Here is an 18,822-nt window from a genome sequence, read left to right as displayed (position 1 = left end):
AGCAGCCCCAAGATGTCTACCCTATTTGACCTCTACAAGCTCATGCTTCTCCCTCTGGGCCACTCCCTTTTGTAATAGGGTAGCCACCAGCCTAGAAGCCAGATCTGGAAACCCGGCTTTGGGCTAGGTGATGGACTCTCCTGCTGGAACTTCTGGCTTATCCCTTTCTAAACAGGGGAATGAAGGTCTATTCCCACCCCACCCCCAACTGCTCACATGAGGGCTTTTGGGTAGGGTCAAGAAGAGAGTAATGAGTAAAAAAACAAATTATTTTAATTTATAGCTAACCAAATTTCTCTCTTGCAACAATTTATATCCATTTCCCCTAATTCAGGCAACTCTGAATATGAGAAAAAGCATTCATTTGTTTGAAGAATGCTATTCAACTCATGACAAAGAACAATTCTTTTGAATCTTTGAGAATTTTCTGGAAGTCACATGTCATTTTCACTTTCACCTATTAAAATCGAAGCTTACATTCAGCTTTTTAAAAAGTTCCTCAGCATGGAGGCAGCCACCAGCTGCTCCTGCCGGCTGGATCTCAGGTCCTTGCCAGGGGTCAACACTGGAATCACAGACTAGCTCAGCAAGCCACAGGCTTGGGCTGAATCCCGAACTGATACTGAAAGAAAGAAAGACCTGCATAAAGATCACAATGAACCAACAATGAACAAATATTCAATGTCTGTCATTATCTCAACTTACTGGGGGTTGGGAGCGGGATACAGCACATTTCAAGAGCCCCTTGAGGGAAGAATGAACCATGAGGAAATGGAGATCCTGGGCTGGACAGGAGCCTGGGGCCAGGATGAGGCCTCTTCACACATCTGCTTCCCTCATAACGGGTCCCTGACTCACAGGCTCTGCCAGGTGGAAACCAAACCAGCCCTGGGCCAGGGGCCAGAGCAAGGACTTACCTGGAAGAGACCTCTGCTAAGCAATTCAAACCACATGCAAACGCTGCTATTTTAATGATCATACATTTCTATGGCAGGTTCCCCCAGTACCTTGGCTACCATGTGAGTGGAATCATTTTTCAATGTACTCAGTACAGAGGAGACACAGTGCACAGGGCCAGGCAGAGGGTGCGTGTGCCTGTGTGTGTGTGTACACGCCTGCATTTTTCGGGAGTGAGGGTATTTGCATAACGCAGATATCTTTGCAGATATCAGACAAACAGGAAGTTTCAGAACCTTTGCCATTTCCTTTCCCTGTGAATCAGCGGCCTCTTTCTTCACACTCATAAATGATGAAAATCACAGGGTATGGCACTGGAACATGAAATACAAGAGAAGAGCACAAAGGCCTGCCAAGGCACCTTCTTTGGTGGGGGGCTTCCCTGTCGCCCACTCCTACCTGCACTCCTCGGGCCATCACCTTCCACCTGTCAGCTTCCTGAGTGCTTCAAGTGATGTTTGGGCACTAGCCTGAAACACAGCAGCAAAACAGTCTTCAGCCCCACAATCTATGTCACACCAATGCTTGGGGTGAGGCCCAACCAGGCTGCAGTGGGACCTCCTGCATCTTAGCTCCTGGCCCCAGGGCTGTATACCAGAGAGGCTCTGGGGAGTAACACGCACACCCTGGACTTGGCACCAGACTACCTGGGCTCACATCCCTGCTCCAGCCAGAGAGGCCTTGGCAAGCCCCCTTCCCCTTCGAGCCTTGGTTTCCCTGACAGTTACATGGGACTGATGGCGACTCCCTGTGGGTTTGGGGCTAATAATACCTGTGAAAGGCAAGGAATATAAGGCGGCAAAGAAAAGCACAGGCATTGGAGTCGGGGATCTGAGTTCAAAACCCAGCTCTGCGGTGTACTGGCTATGACACTTGGGGGAAATTACCTAACTTTGCCAAATCTTACTTGCTCCTTGTAAAATGGAGATAATGAGCACATCTACCTGACAGTCAACGGAGAGGACTAAATGATGTAATCTCTTGGCTCACAGGAAACTCTCAACAACTGTAAACCAGTTTTCCCGCCACCTCCCCCACTCTTCCTTCCTCCTGCCCCACCCAGTGTGGCAGGATCCCTGAGTGAGACCCCTGCTGAGCCTCACCGGGGAGGCGGCAACTGACTTAGCCTGTAATAAATCAGGGGAATGAATGGAGGGATGGATATTCCCGGTCCACAGCAGGTGCTGAGGAAATATATCTGCATTAAATAAATTTATACAAAAGTCACAGACCAAATCATGCCCTCTACATTTTTGAAACTCCTGAAGGTGGAGTTGGGCAGTAGAGAATAGTGATGACAAACATCCGGGGCTTAGACAGCAGGCAAGTATGGCCCGTCTTTTAACTTCGCACTCTGCACAAAATATGGAGAGGCTGTGAAGAAATGGGTCTAATGGGTTCGGTAAGTCCCCTTGACGACCCAGAAAGATGATTCCAAAATTTGACTTCCTTTCCAAGAGGACAGGCCTTGCGACTGGCATCCCTCTTGCCTCATTTCTCTCCTGTCCCTCCTTAGGCCTAATGGTCTTTTCTTGTTGAAGAACTGGTAGGTCTGAAGCCCCACAGCTTCCAGCAGCCTCACGGAGGCCAGTGAGCAACCCCCACTGCCGACCCAGCCTGCAGGAGTACAGAGGTGCAAGAGGCTTGTGTCGGCAGGAGGACAGCACACTCACCGGGGCCTTCACCTCTGGGGCATGGCTGTTCAGCACTCTCCTTGTGTAGGCTATGCCAGAAGAGTGCTCCCTAGCCACTCCTCCAGGAGCGAGTCCAGAGCTCTGCAGACACGCAGGCTAAGCGCCAAGTTCTGGAGTCAGACAGCCTGGCTTTACATCCAGACTCTGCACAGACACGCTGATTGATCTCAGGCAAGGCTGCTACCTCTCTCAACCTCAGTTTCCTAATCTGTAAAATGGAGACCAGTGCTAAAGCCCAGGCTGAAAACCTTTACTCACTAGCCTGGGGACTGAACTAGGAAGTGAATCCCAGCTGAGACCAGGCTAGACGACTAAATATTAGCTCTGCTCATTTCTACTCGCGGAGCTCTATAAACACTCTGGACATGAGCCGCTGCTTTCACTACACAGCTCCCAGGGGAGGGACTTTCAGAGGAGTGGTGGCCCTAGACAGGCCCCATCATTGCCCTGGCTCAGGTTAACAAGGTGCCCCCTGCCTCTCACTGTTCCCCAGAAAGTCACAGGAGTGGGACACCCTGGGTGGCTCAGTCAGTTGAGCATCTGACTCTTGATTTTGGCTCAGGTCATAACCTCAGGGCCATGAGATCGAGCCCCTGCATCAGGCTCTGTGCTGAGTGTAGAGTCTGCTTGAGATTCTTTCTCTTGCCCTTTCCCTCTGCTCCTCCCCCCACTCCTGCTCTCTCTCTCTCTCTCTCTCTCTCTCTCAAATAAATAAAATCTTGAAAGAAAGAAAGAGAGAGAAAGGAAGGAAGGAAGGAAGGAAGGGCGGGGGGAGGGTGAGTCCCAGGAGTGCTGGGGATGGGACAGGACCTTGATCTCATCTGCCTTGTGTGAATCATGCTCCATTCCTATGTTGCCCATGGCAGGAGCTCTTTTCCCTGTGAACACTCTGCAAATCTTTATCACAGCAGCAAAAGAGCCTAATAGCTAGTGGTCTATTCCCTGAGCATATATTTACAGTACATATATTGTACATATATGTATATGTACATATACATATACAGCATATATTTACAGTACAAACCAAGCCAGTGTGTGGCTCACATACCACACACTGGGGTACCATGCACTGTCTGGAAGGAAAACCCCAGAGATATTTATTGTGCACATACTCCTACAAAGGATCTGTGTCAGAGGCCAGAGTCACTTTTCCTCATGCTTTGGACCAGTTTTTTTTGTTTTGTTTTTTCTTTTTTTTAAGAGTTCTCAGGACATTCAGAGCATGGAGGCTGCCCCCACAGCAGCAGGAGTGGAAGCTCAGGCATCCTGTGCCCCAAATACCAAGCCAGAAATATCAAGGACACTGTGCCCAGCTGGCTAGAGTCTGGAGGTCATCTTGGCCTCCGGGGAGAGCCCGCTGGAGCTGAGTCTGCTCAGGGCCAGGACAGCCGGTCACCCTGGGGTCCTGTGACCCCCTGCCTGGGCTTTGATGGCCTGCTGGGCCCCCATGGTGAGGGTTAAAAGCGGCCATCGCTCTCCTGCAGACCATCAGTCCCACTGTGTAACTGACTGCCTTTCTATGAACGCCTCTCCTGTCATCTCATAAAAGATGCTCCTGCTGGAGGAATGTGGAAGCCAGCCAGGGAGGGAGGTGTTGACCCCTCAGAGCACTGGCTCTAGAAATGTCACCCAGGCGATGGCTGCCCATTGAAGCCAGATAACAATGCAAACCCAAATGGGATTGTCTGATAACTGTTCCATCAGCAGACTTTTTTTTTTGAGAACTCCAACCTTTGTGAATAGAACCCAGCAGGAGTTCACTGTGGGTTTTTCCAGCATCTGTATCTATCCTTTGCTGTGTCATGACTATGGACAATATAACATAATTTTGTGATCCCAAAGCTACCATTTCTTGTCTGCAAACTGTGCTTCTGTCTTGAGCATTTATACACATTCTCCCCTTTGAGCTATCCCTTGCCAAAAACCTGTGAGAAAGGAGTTATAGTAACACTTACTATTATTCTTTTAGTTTTAATTATAATTTATCATCATTATTAATAAAATGAATTTTATTTTAATAAGTATAACATTTACTAAGCTTTTTCTCCATTCCAGGCATTTGTGGTCATTGTCTTATAACAAACATCTCCTTTGTTCCCTCCAAGAGCCCCATGAAGCATGTGCTATAATGACCCTTTTGCAGGTGAGTTAGGGGAGACCTGGGACACCAGCCCAGAGCCACTGTCCCCAGAGCCTGTGAGTGTCCCACTGCACCATCCCACCTCCCTTCTCAGCCCTGCTTCTCCCTCTTCTCTGACCAGCAGAGGCAAGGGCCTCGGGGCTTAGGAACTTATGGCCTGAGCACAGGCAGCCGAATCAGCAGAGCTCTGGAATACCACCCACTTGGCTGTCCCAGCAGTCAGTGAAGATCAGTGGTCACTTCTGTGAGCACAAACACACTGGTCGGGATGACTCCTGAAGGCGCGGGCGGCTCTGGGTCAGCCTCAGAGTAGTAGGTCTGGACTGTGGAGGCTGACATCAGAGCTGGCAGGCCGGAGTAATGTTAGCAAAGAGTACAAAATTCCCAGACGCCCGACTTGTTACTGACACCTGTATTGGTGTGATACATTTATGACGCATGATGAATCAATTATTATTATTATTGACTACAGTCCCTAGTGTGCACTGATTCACTCCTGGTGTGCCATCTGTAGGTTCTGACGAATGGAGAAAGACACGTCTGCACCAATACAGTATATCAGACTAGTTTTGAGGCCCTCAAATTCCTGTGTGCTCCACCCATTCGTCCCTCCCTCCTCTCTGGTCCCCTGCTGCTCACCTCCTGCCCCAACCCCTGGCAACAGCGGATCTTTCTACCGTCTCTGTCGTTTTTACCTTTTCTAGAAAACCACGTAGTTGGAATTACACAATATGAAGCCTTTTCAGATTGGCTGAGTTCACTTAGTAATATGAATTTAAGGTTCCTCTCAGTCTTTTCATGGCTGCTTAGCTCATTTCTTCTTATTGCTGAATACTAGTCCTCTGTTTGGATGTATCACAGTGTATCCATTCCCGTGTTGAAGGACATCTTGGCTGCTTCCAGATTTGGGCAACTATGAACACAACTGCTATAAACGTCCATGTCCGGGTTTTTGTACCAAAGTTAAGTTTTCAAGGAGCTCAATTGCTCGATTATATGGCAAGAGTATGTTTAGTTTTGCAAATAACACTTTCAACTTCATTTTACTTGGGATGTTTTGTGTTCCAGTGTGAGTGCTGAAGTGGTTCTGCAGATTTGCCACTGTCCCAAAAAAAGCTCGAGACCCCCTAAGAGCAGAGATCTAACAGTTTAGCCTCACCTCCTGTCCCTGTCTCTCCCCTAGTGTCTCCATCAGTTCCCACTCGGGGAAGGGAGGTGGGCACAGGACAGGTCTGCTCTCAAACCCACCAGGCTAAAATTCAGTGCAAAAGGCCAGGTTCACACCTTCTTCGGGGCAGGGAAGTAATTGTATGGCTTTTTACCACTAGTTAAAATTCAGTTCCTGCTGAGCACACACAAAGATGTCATTCATGTCAAGCTAAATAGTTTAGAATGTTGACAGAATTTAAAAGTAAAATTGTGGGATAATTCTGGAATATAATCAAATTCATTGTCCGCTCATTATTAGATTGTTATGTTTTAATATATTTCATTTCTTTCTCTCCCTGAATGTTCTTTTTCTTATTGAATTGCCCCCTTTCTCTTCTTTTTTTTTTAAATTTATTTTTTATTTATTTTCAGCATAACAGTATTCATTATTTTTGCACCACACCCAGTGCTCCACGCAATCTGTGCCCTCTATAATACCCACCACCTGGTACCCCGACCTCCCACCCCCGCCCCTTCAAAACCCTCAGTTTGTTTTTCAGAGTCCATAGTCTCTCATGTTTCACCTCCCCTTCCAATTTTCCCCAACTCCCTTCTCCTATCTCCCCATGTCCTCCATGCTATTTGTTATGCTCCACAAATAAGTGAAACCATATGATAATTGACTCTCTCTGCTTGACTTATTTCACTCAGCATAATCTCTTCCAGTCCCGTCCATGTTGCTACAAAAGTTGGATATTTGTCCTTTCTGATGGAGGCATAATACTCCATAGTGTATATGGACCACATCTTCCTTATCCATTCGTCTGTTGAAGGGCATCTTGGTTCTTTCCACAGTTTGGCGACCGTGGCCATTGCTGCTATAAACATTGGGGTAGAGATGGCCCTTCTTTTCACTACATCTGTATCTTTGGGGTAAATACCCAGTAGTGCAATTGCAGGGTCATAGGGAAGTTCTATTTTTAATTTCTTGAGGAATCTCCACACTGTTCTCCAAAGAGGCTGCACCAATTTGCATTCCCACCAACAGTGTAAGAAGGTTCCCCTTTCTCCACATCCCCTCCAACACATGTTGTAAACTGTCTTGCTAATTTTGGCCATTCTAACTGGTGTAAGGTGATATCTCAATGTGGTTTTAATTTGAATCTCCCTGATGGCTAGTGATGAACATTTTTTCATGTGTCTGATAGCCATTTGTATGTCTTCATTGGAGAAGTGTCTGTTCATATCTTCTGCCCATTTTTTGATATGATTGTCTGTTTTGTGTGTGTTGAGTTTGAGGAGTTCTTTATAGATCCTGGATATCAACCTTTTGTCTGTACTGTTATTTGCAAATATCTTCTCCCATTCCGTGGGTTGCCTCTGTTTTGTTGACTGTTTCCTTTGCTGTGCAGAAGCTTTTGATTTTGATGAAGTCCCAAAAGTTCATTTTTGCTTTTGCTTCCTTTGCCTTTGGAGACATATCTTGAAAGAAGTTGCTGTGGCTGACATCGAAGAGATTACTGCCTATGTTCTCCTCTAGGATTCTGATGGATTCCTTCTCACATTAAGGTCTTTTATCCATTTTGAGTTTATCTTTGTGTACGGTGTAACAGAATGGTCCAGTTTCATTCTTCTAAATATAGCTGCCCAGTTTTCCCAGCACCATTTATTGAAGAGACCGTCTTTTTTCCACTATATATTTTTTCCTGTTTTGTCGAAGATTATTTGACCATAGAGTTAAAGGTCCATATCTGGGCTCTCTACTCTGTTCCACTGGTCTATGTGTCTGTTTTTATGCCAGTACCATGCTGTCTTGGTGATCACAGCTTTGTAGTAAAGCTTGAAATCAGGTAACGTGATGCCCCCCGTTTTATTTTTATTTTTATTTTTTTTTAAATATTTAATTTATTTATTTATTTGACAGAGAGAGAGATCACAGGTAGACGGAGAAAGAGGGGGAAGCAGGCTCCCTGCTGAGCAGAGAGCCTGATATGGGGCTTGACCCCAGAATCCTGAGATCATGACCTGAGCCAAAGGCAGAGGCTTAACTCACTGAGCCACCCAGGTGCCCGGCCCCCCGTTTTATTTTTGTTTTTCAACATTTCCTTAGCGATTCGGGGTCTCTTCCTCTTGACATACATACCTCTGCTTTGGAAAATCACACTCCTACTTTATTAGCTCAGTGGGTCAGGAGGCAGGCCTTATTTCTCTCTGTAACCTCTAGGAAAATATTTATTGAATGAATACTTCAGAGAAAAGTATCTTGTTTTTTCCCTCTGGTTTGAAAATGTCTTTTCCACTAAGTCAATCTTTACAGCTGAGTACCCAAGGGCAGTGTTGGAATGTCATTAACATAGTGATTTAATACGTATTTAAATTTATGGCTTACTTCCTAGGGTTGTAGCATCTTGGAAGAGATAATGAAGGGCTTGAGTTCAACCTCAAGGGTGTGTCAAGGGTGTGTCCCTTGCGTTCCATACCCACCTTTCAGGCCTTTCTCCTGATGTCCTAGATCAGCCTCTTGCTGCTGCAGTCCTTTACACACTGTCCCCAGAGGCTTCATGGAGGCGGGCTGCTCTTGATCCCACTGAGGGTCTCTGATTCATGCTCACCAGTGGCTCCTTCCCAGGACCATATTACGGAGGAGCCCCTGGTGCCTGGGGCTGCTGGACCTGCACTCCTCTGTAAGCTGACAGCTCCTCCTAGGGTTTGCATTCATACCCAACTCCTCAGCAGAAGCCTGTGATGTTGGATTTGTTTGGCTGCTATGTTTGACTAACTTCTGGTTCCTTCTACTGAAGAAATGGACCCTAATTTCCAGAGGGCATTTTGCATGACTGTCAGTCTTAAAGTCTTTACCCCTGTTTAGCCAGGAATGGCCCAGGAAGAGCTTTGAGGCTCTCCTCCCACCTCAGGAAAAGGTCAGACCCTACCACCCTCCATACTTCATTCAAGGGTCCTATTTCTGGGTTCCCAGACCTTGACCATCAGCCCCAAGAAAGATGTCTTCCTAGGAAGACTCCTTTCTTCCTAGGAGTGAGCTCTCATGAAAAGCAAAGTTTCTGTGGTCCTCCTTCCCATTTCAGAATTCCTGTGGTGGGTATGCTGAATTGGCCCTGCTTTACTTAGGACAGGCTAAACCACTGTAACAACTAGACCCCAAAATGTCTGGACCTGTATACATTAGAAGTGTATCTCTAGATCCTGTAACATTCCAGGGTGGACGTTCCAGATCAGCAGGTGGCTCTATGCTGCAGGGTGATTCAGGGACCCAGGCTCCTTCCAGCTGTGGTCTCATTATCCACAAGGGCCTTGAGCCAATGGAGGGGGAACAAGACCATAAAGGAAGCATGCTGCTGTCTCAAAAGTTCCTCACCCTCCATTGGCTGGAAGTCAGTTATCCAGTCCTTGGCCACTCTTACTTGCAGGAGGAACTGGACCATACTGCCTAACTCTCACCCAGCAAGAAGGGGAGATAGGTTTTGGTGGGAAGCCAGTGGCCCCTGCCAGAGACCCCATCCATCTTCTTCTCAAGTCTGCCCTCCCTTGCCTTCCTGCTGTCGCCTCATTTGTCACATTTGCAAGGTGATGTGTTGAGAATTTATAACTCAGAAACCAATACAATAAAGAGGTAGCCACCTACTGCTCCTAACAACCAGATAATAGAATCTGCTCAGTAAGGTCTAATCACCACGATCTTAGCAACACCCGCCATATCCCAGCAATGGTCTGCATTAGCATTCTTTCAGTTTTTATTTTGTTTGTTTTAAAATTTATAGTCCGTGCTGTTATTCATTATCCCCAGGCCTCGCTGATGTATACCAGCTCCAAGGGAAATAAAAGCCAAACATTAGCAAACATCTTCCTGAGCACGAATATGTTTTAGAGCTTTGTGCTCAGTATCAGGCTTGTGATATTAATCTTCAGATAAGTTCTTAGGGGCCCACTCAGATGCATTGGCCTTAATGATATTATTAATGGAAAACAGGACCAGGCTTGGGGTTACAGACCTTGAGGCAAGGGTCCTGTAGCCTCCACCCCTACTCCAGCTGAGGCTGGCTCCTCCCGTCTCTCAAGGAACAAAAGAAGTCAAACTGATTTAGAGAAGCACTGGACATTTATTGGGTGCCCTGTGGAATAATGTGAACTTTTGGCTTCAAGATGGAGGAGGGGCCGAAGGGGAAGGGAAGTTTAAATGTGGCATCTCCAGAAACTCTCTATTGGTTCAGCTTATGATGAGACTCCCAAGTTTTTAATCACCTCCATTTCCCTTTTCTCTTCCTAATTGTTCTGTGAGTGCATCCCAGCCAGGGGCTACCTTCCACAATTAATCTGCTGACTGACCTCAGCTTGTCCTGTCACTCTTCCTCATTGTCTCAGGGCTTAATACCAGGCTAGTACTCTTTGATGGCGACTTTACTAAGCCCCTTTTCCAGGTTCAGCCCTCTCCCCCTTGAGAGTTCCCTACCTGAGTCTCTGCCCTCAATTCCAGGTGAGAACATCAGGCCGCTGCCCCTCCAGCAGGCTGGCCCTCAGAGGAGCCTGCGCCTGACTGCTTCCTGCAGGCGGAGACCCGAGGGTCTGGACACATCTAGGTGCCATCCGCCTCTTTGGCCCCTACCTCCATCCGCAGCCTGCAGTGGGATAGGTTCTTCTCCCTCAGGAATTACTGTCCTCCTCCTCCCCCTACAGCTGGGGGCTCCCATGTGCTGCCTGAGGCTGGAGCCCTCACAGGTAAGGAGGGTCATTCCCACCTCAAAACCTTCCTTCCTGCTGCGTACCCAGCCCAGAGTTCCCCATCTGTCCCTTTCCATCTGGGCTCGCCTTGTCCCCATGGATGGCCCAGCTCCCTTCTGGAGCCTCCTCTGATGAGCCTGACGTGGATTTCTTGAGCTCTATGTCCTTCAGGACGCTCAGGTCGGGGTAGCTGTTATCAGACCCAGTGGAGTGGTCCTTAAGCAGAAGCCTCTGTTGGGGCAAAACTCTAGATTTTTCTGAAGGATGAAACTACTGAAATTGTGCCAGAGGCAATAAGCTGCTCTCCCCTGTTAGTTAATAGAAGCTGTTAGCCACAAAGGAGTGGGAGGCACACTTTGTTTTTGCAGTTGGGGAGGCTGTAGAAATTACCAGGTGTATCCACTCTCTGGTGGCTGTGGTTAAAAATGAGCAATTACTTCCTTTGTTTGGTGGATATGGTGTGGCCTCAGGAGGTTTGGGTGAAATTTTTATCCCAAATGCCTCTGAAGGAGAAATTGTCTCCAGGTTTGGTCCCTGGAACACCTGCATCAGAACTAATTAAAATGCAGATTCCTGGTCTTCCCCAAGAAGTGAACCAGGGCCTCTGAAGGTGGGGTCCAGGAACCGGCATCCAATGCTATCCGCGGCTTGACCACGGACAGCTGTTTGGCACAGGATGCTGTCACCTTCCATCCTGAGGGCGTCGTGGCATACCCTAAGGATCCCAGACCTCCCACCTTAGTAGCAGAGACTTGGAAGACCCACCTAATAGCTCTCAGCCATGATCAACCCTGGTTTTGGCCCACTGCCCTATACCAGTTTGCTCAAGTAGGCAGTCTGTACATATTTCTTGAACTGAACTAGTACCCTTAAGGGCAGGGCTTTGTCTTCTTTATTTCTTTGGGCCCCCTGCTGGCACACAGTTAGTGCTCCCTCTCTCTCTGACAGCAGACTGATGGATGAGGTCACAGATCCAGGCCCTATCTGTAACAAGACTGGAAAGGAGACAGCAGCTTTAGTTAACACCAATCTACCTGCTCCTCAGGGTGTTTTTACAGGAAGAAGCTGTTTTGTTCATGTTCAAAATCCACAGATTGTCAGACTCTCAGCTGGGTAGAGTCCGCTGATAGGAGTCGGGAAAGGAAATATGCACGCAGGTGCCTTTTCCAAGAAAGAGCCAATACTGGTAAGTGAATGAAGTTAGCCTCGAGGGCCTTGACAATGGCTTGGCCAGACAGAGCTTCTGTGTACAACTTTGGTTTTTGTTCTCTGGGATAAAAGCCATGGTGACAATCTTTGGTGTGCCTCCTGGGCCTCTCAGCTTGAAGGTCATAGAGCCCTTGAGATATGCAGGGAGGGAGCCCACCAGCCATGGTGGGAGAGATTTGAATACGGCTGAAAGAATTCTTAAACCTTTTATGAGGAAACAGTTTTAAACCAAAGACCCAAAGGAAATTGGAGAAGGCTTACATGACAACCCAAAATAAATGGACTTACTTCAACCCAAAATGAATGGAATGTCGCACCCAGAGAATACACATACATTCACATGGGACTGGGAGAATTACCGGCTCATAAGAAATGTTCATATTTGAAGAAAGCAAATGACTTCTATTAGTGTCTCAGTCAATCAGTAAGTATTTACAAGAGCAAAACTACCAGCTAGCCTCTCAGCTGGACTACAGGAGGACTCAGAACAAGCCCTACCTCAAGGCTTTACAACCTGGATGGAGAGCTGAGACAAGCTCTCTAGAAAGAGAGAACCACACAGAAGATCTCAAAAGTAAGCACACCTCCCTAAATGGCTAGGAAAATTCTTGAAGGGATGAAGAAATTTTGAGTCTTTCCTGGAATCCTAAATTCGTAGTTGTTCAGTATCTTAAATGCTTATATAGATCAAATCTATTCGCCTAATTGCGAGCAACAGAAAAATGGCCTGGTTCCAGAAGAAAAGAAATTTAGAAAAGTATAGCTGGGAAGCTGAGCTGGGACTCAGACTCAGAAAATGGGCAGAAACCATGAGAGGCTGGAGAACAAGAAGAACCACTGGGTAACCTCACAGGAACCAGCTGATGAGGCCACCCCTGTCATGGCAAAGCCTAGGATTCCAAGTCAGAGGCAGGAGTCTAGAACCACATGCCCACATCCTAACCAAAAGGGAGGATGAAAAACAGAGTGTCTGGAAGGTTCTGGTTTTTTTGCAGGAGATAAACATTCATTCATGAGGAGGGGAATTCCAGGGCAGGCAAAATAAATAGCAAATGTTCACCACGCCTTCCTTATCTGGTATGGAAACGGAAAGTAGGGATGTGAAAGAATAAAAAAAGATTTAAAAAAAAAAAAAGGTATACTGCGAGATAGGAATTGTGCCAGTGATCCATCCAAAAAGCTCTGCTCCATGGGAATTGGGGAAGTCTTAGTAGAAAGGGGGACCTGATGAATTTGAAGGATTGGGATAAATGGGAAAGAGGTGGGGAGAATCCCCAGGCTGGGAAACTACCTAGAAGCCTTGGGGATGAGGGCAGGAAGAAGATACTCTGAACTTCCTCCTACCCAAGGCAGCCCTGTCAAGGCTCAAGATGCCACATGAGGATACCCCTGTAATGCACATCTGCTGCAGTGTCTTCAGCATCACCCAGATGTCCAGTTTATCATCAACTGCGAGTGGCATCACCACTACTCCTTTGAGCAGGGAAATGAGGAGTGCCCGCATTTAACATCTGACTCCATTATACCTAGAACAACAATGAACTGAAACCAGTCACTACTAATCGCTCCATGTTAAACTGTTTTCAAAGTACAGGCTTAACAAGTGAACAGAGATTACCAAAACTGAAAATATTACTTGATTTTCCTTGTATACAGTATCTTTCCCTTCTTGCAGGTAAAAGTAACTGTGGCCTCTTCGACCGGTGGTTCCTAAGATGGATGGTTATCAGGGATCACCTGGTGAGCTTTTAAAAGTATTTCCAGCTCCATCCCAGATCAGTCCAAAATTAGGACTTCTAAGAGGGGAGCTGAGACACCCATATTTTTTAGGCTCTCCACGATATTTTCAGAATTATCCAATTTGGAAACCGTGCTGCAGACATTTCAATGCACCTCAGCGTTCATTATACATTCCTTTGATTGTCTATGAACCCAAGAGCCCGCTTCACTTTTTTCCCCTACTTAACTCTATTCTCTATTCTTTTTTTCTCAATCTATAAAAAATTTCAAAATCCAGAAAAATTGAAAGAACTCTACAGTGTTCAGTTATATACCCTCTATCTAGATTTTGCATTTGTTAACATTTTACAATATTTGCTTTATCATGCATTTATCCATCTATCCACCCAGAGATCCCTCCACCTTATTTGATACATTTCTGAGTTGTGGACCTCAGCATTCCTCACCTGTAAACATGTTAGATTGCACATCATCAACTAAAGTTCACTATTTGTAGGTAGCTCTTTCTTTTTTCAAGTAGAATTTACAAAAACTAAAATGCACAAATTGTAAGTGTACCAATCATTGTGCGTTGACAAATTCAGATCCCTGTGTAACCCAAACTCTTATCAAGATATACAATATTTCCGTTACCTTAAAGGGTTCCAAATACTCTTCCCCCTCAATCTCCATCTCCACTCCCAGAACAAGTGTTATTCTGATTTTTTTTTTAAACTTAGGTTAGTTTTGCCTGTCCTAGAACTGTCTATAAATGAAACTGCACAGCACATAATCTTTCTGTGTAAGGCTTTTGTCACTCAGCTAAGGACTCATCCTTTTTTGCATTTATTGGTAGTTAATTTGTTTTTCTTACTGCTTTTATTCCATTTGTATGAATATATCATAGTTTGTTTATCCATTCTCTTAATGATGGACATTTTGGTTGTTTCCCAATTTTTAGCAATTATAAATATAATGTCTATGAATATGCTTGTATAAAGCTTTTGTGGAGATATGTTTTCATTTCTTTTAGGTAAGTACTAAAAGGAGTAGAGGAGTAGAATTGCTGAGATGTATGGGAGGCATATGTTTAATTTTATAAGAAACTAGGCAGATTTTTTTTCTAAAATGTTTGAACTATTTTCGATCTGCTAATAATGTATGAGAGTTTTGATTGCTTCTTGACATCCCTACATTTAGTGTTTTTAGTCATCTTTAAGCTATTTTGGTGGGTAGTAGTGGTATATCATTGTGGTTTTAATTTACATTTCCTTGGTGATTAATGATGTTGATCACTTTTTCACATGCTTTCTGGTTGGTGATATATCCTATTTTGTGAAGTATCTGTTCACATCTTTTGCCTGTGTTTAATAGAGTTGTTTCTTTTATTTTTGAGATTCAACTTGCTAATATTTAGTTAAGGATTTTTGCACCCATGTTCATGGAGAATATTGGTGTGTGTTTTACTTTTATTGTAATAACTTTCCTTGGTTTTGGTACCAGGGTTATGATGATCTCATAGAATGAGTTCATTTTATAAATAATTAGTGTTAATATAGTTTTTCCAACTTCCTTACAAACTTCCTCTGAATTTATACTTAAATTGTGCTTGTAGACAGCATAAAATTAGGTTTCTCCTTTTTCTTTCCAGACTGCTAATTTTTAAATTTTAAGTGGAGTGTTTTGGTCAATTCATATTTAATGTAATTAATATACCTATGTGGGTATTCATTGTTTTTAGGTTGTCCAATCTATTTTTATTCCTGTTTCTCTTTCCTGCTCTCTTTGGAGGTAGTGTGGTTGGAGGTGGGGGTTGTTTTGTTTTCTGTTCTGTTTTGTTTTAGAATCACATTTTAATTTATCTACTGGTTTTTTAGTGATCCCTATTTGCACTAGTTTTTTTTAAAAGTAAATGTTCTACAGATTATAATAAATATCCTTGACTTACTACAATTTACTTAGAGTCACTTCACAAAATGTAAAAATTTTGCAACCATGCAGTTTTATTTACTGCCTTTGTCTGTATACTCTAGTCATGTATTATATCTACATATGTTCTATGCTTTACAATATAATGTTACAAGTTTTGCTCTAAGTACTCATATGTATTTAAAACTTTTTTTTTTAAAGATTCTATTTATTTATTTGACAGAGAGAGATTACAAGTAGGCAGAGAGGCAGGCAGAGAGAGAGAGGAGGAAGCAGGCTCCCTGCCAAGTAGAGAGCCCGATGCGGGACTCTATCCCAGGACCCTGAGATCATGACCTGAGCTGAAGGCAGCGGCCCAACCCACTGAGCCACCCAGGCACCCATGTATTTAAAACTTTAAAGAGAAAATAGACTCTTACCTGTATCCACATACTTACCATTTATAACATCCTTCATTCCTTTCTGATGAATTGAGTTTCTGTCTGATATCATTTCACTTCAGCATGAAAGAACTTTATCATTTCTTGTAGTTCAGGTCTGCCGATGACTAATTCCCTTAGTTCTTATTTATATGAAAGTGTCTTTATTTCACCTTTATTTCTTGAGGTGTGTTTTTTTGAATACGGAATTCTGGATTGACAGGGTTGTTTGTTTGTTTTTTTCTTCCAGCCCTTTAGAGAGGATCAACTGACTTCATATCTCCACTCTTTCTGTCCTTCATGAATGAACCAGCTGTCGTTTATATTGTTAGTCTTGTATGTAATATGCCATCTTTCTCTAGCTGATTTTCTCTTTATGTTTGGTTTCAGCTAAGATGGACTACTACTACATATGGTTTTCCTTGTATTTATCCTGCTTGGTGTTTGCTTATATTTTTGCATCTATAATATTATGTCTTTCATCAAATTTGAATTAAGATTGGCAATTACTTCTTGAAACATTTTTTTCCTACTTCATTTTCTTCCCTCCTTCTAGAGCTCCAGTCATAAATGATAGACCTCTTGATACTGTCCCACAGGTCTCTGATCACTTACTTGTTTTTTAAACTTCATTTTTCTCTTTTCTTCAGATTGTTTAATTCTTGTTGATGTATCATTAAGTTCACTGACACTTTCTTCTGTCATTTCCAATCCTCTCATGAGCCGATCCAATGAATTTTTATGTAAAAATCCAATGAATTTTTACTGTATTTTTTAGTTCCAGAATTTCAAGATATTTTTTAATCATTTCTGTTTATCTGCTAGAATTTATGTCTTTTCATTGATTGTGAACTTATTTTTTTTTTATATTCTTAAGCATAATTATAATAGCTGCTTTAAAGACCTTGTCTGCTAGTTCCAATATCTGGATCTTCTCAGTGTATCTCCATTGATTGCCTTTTTTTTTTCTTAAGATTTTATTTATTTATTTGACAGAGATTACAAATAGGCAGAGGCAGGCGGGGAGGGGGGAGCAGGCTCCCTGCTGAGCAGAGAGCCCAATGCTGGGCTCAAGTCCAGGACCCTCGGATCATGACCTAAGCCAAAGGCAGAGGATTTAACCCACTGAGCCACCCAGGCACCCCGATTGCCTTTTTTCCTGAGTATGGGTTACTCTCTTGAGTACGGGTTCTCTCTCTTCTTGAAACATCTCATGATTTTGAATTTGGTCACTGTGAATGATACATTGTACAGACTCTAGTTTCTGGTATGTTCTTCAGTAACATGTTGATTTCTGTTGATTATTGTTCTAATAGGCAACTAGCTTGGTTGAACTCCAACTTCAAACTCTATCTCCTCTCCACTGGGCAGCAGCTGCATTTTTTGTTTGGTTCTCTTCGCCTCGCATAACTACTTGGAGTTTGCCCTATATGTGTGTAGCTCAGAAGTCAACCAGAGATTTGAGCAGAGTTTATATATAGAATTTAGGGTTCCCTCCCTTTGCTCTATCCTTTCCAGGATTTTCCCCTTCCCTTTATAGCTGCTTTGGCAGCCCCAAATTCACTTATCTGATTCCTCAGGCTGATAAGATTTCAAGTTTGTTCCCAGACTCTAGTTACCTTGCACAGCTGACTGAGGTCTACCACCAGGTAAAAACCCATAAAAATTTAAAAAATAAATAAATAAAGGGAAGCTCACCCATGGTCCTTTTCTTCTTCCATGTGTCAACTCCCCTCCGGCTTCTGCATAATTATGGTCATGCTCTAGTGGCTTCACACAGTTGTTTTGTATGCTTTGTTTATCACTGTCATCTGTGTGACATCTGTGTAGGGTTGGTCTAATACAGACTATTACACCTTTTTTGGAATACACAACTCTACTGCTTTGACTACTTTTTAGAGATAGTTGCTGGGCAGTCAATCATTTGGATTTTCTTTTTCTAGCAAGGCTGTAAAACTCAATAGTAGTTAAGATCCTAGACTCTGCAGATCAACTTCTTGGGTTCAAATTCCTGCTCTGGCTGCTGTGACTTTGTGTAAAATATGGGTCTTCGCTATACCTCAGCTTACTCACCTTTAAAAATGAGGATAATCCCAAAGTATCTCCTAGGTTTGCTGTGAAGTTTAAATAAATTTATATGTAAAGATCTTGGAGGAATGCATCTTTCATGGCCAATAATAAATGAGGCAGCATTGCTGGGTTTTATTGATATTACTTCACTTCTCTCTTCAGTAAACTTTTTGGTACACAGAGTTTGGGGCAAAGTTAATTAGCACCATTTTATGGATATGCAGACTGAAGATCTCGAAACTGTAAACAGAAGTCAGAAATTACAGCTCCAGGCCTCTTGTTCTTTGCTAATTTACTCAGTTGTCATTTTCCCTCACCACACACTACCCTGAATCCTTCAATGAAATGAGCCTGCCTAAAAAAGTTTATCCCAGGTTTTATTCATTAGGCTGAGAGAACTCCCAGACCCCTTCTTAAATAAGGACATTCTGTCAGGAAGTTTTTTTGGCTTTTATTTACGTTTGAAGGGCTACAACATTCCTGCTGCCTAAGAGGAAAAGCCTGTTCTCCCAAATGCTTTTCTCCTTGGCCACATACCCGAGGGTCTGAGCTCATATTCTGAACCAATGACTTCTCCTAAGTGGTTGAGTTTATTATTAACAATGTCCTTTAAACTTTATCTCAAGCTTGGCATCTGCAGCTGGGGTGGCAAGGAGGGAGAGAGCTGGTCTTCTCAGGGCTCAAGCCTGTCACCAGGAAGGTTCTGGCACCTGCTCCACTCTGATGATCCCTCTCTAGCTCTCCCGTACTTAAAATCAAATTTTTAAAAAGCCAGAGCGGTGGGTTCTCTTTATAAAAG

The 18,822-nt window shown here is 44.0% G+C and overlaps 1 long non-coding RNA gene across 1 annotated transcript; it reads right to left on the bottom strand.

The window, feature by feature from the left end:
• Positions 1–445: 445 nt before the first annotated feature.
• Positions 446–17,704, bottom strand: LOC132013213 (uncharacterized). Its single transcript, XR_009402919.1, has 3 exons — positions 17,652–17,704; positions 1,357–1,427; positions 446–622 (listed from the first exon to the last, which is right to left on the bottom strand). It is a non-coding gene; the product is annotated as an uncharacterized LOC132013213 (long non-coding RNA).
• Positions 17,705–18,822: the final 1,118 nt, after the last annotated feature.

Source organism: Mustela nigripes, chromosome 3 (assembly GCF_022355385.1).
Source record: "Mustela nigripes isolate SB6536 chromosome 3, MUSNIG.SB6536, whole genome shotgun sequence".
Classification (NCBI taxonomy): domain Eukaryota; kingdom Metazoa; phylum Chordata; class Mammalia; order Carnivora; family Mustelidae; genus Mustela; species Mustela nigripes.
The sequence above is the reverse complement of the archived record's forward strand: the minus strand, read 5'-3'. Positions and strand labels throughout refer to the sequence as shown.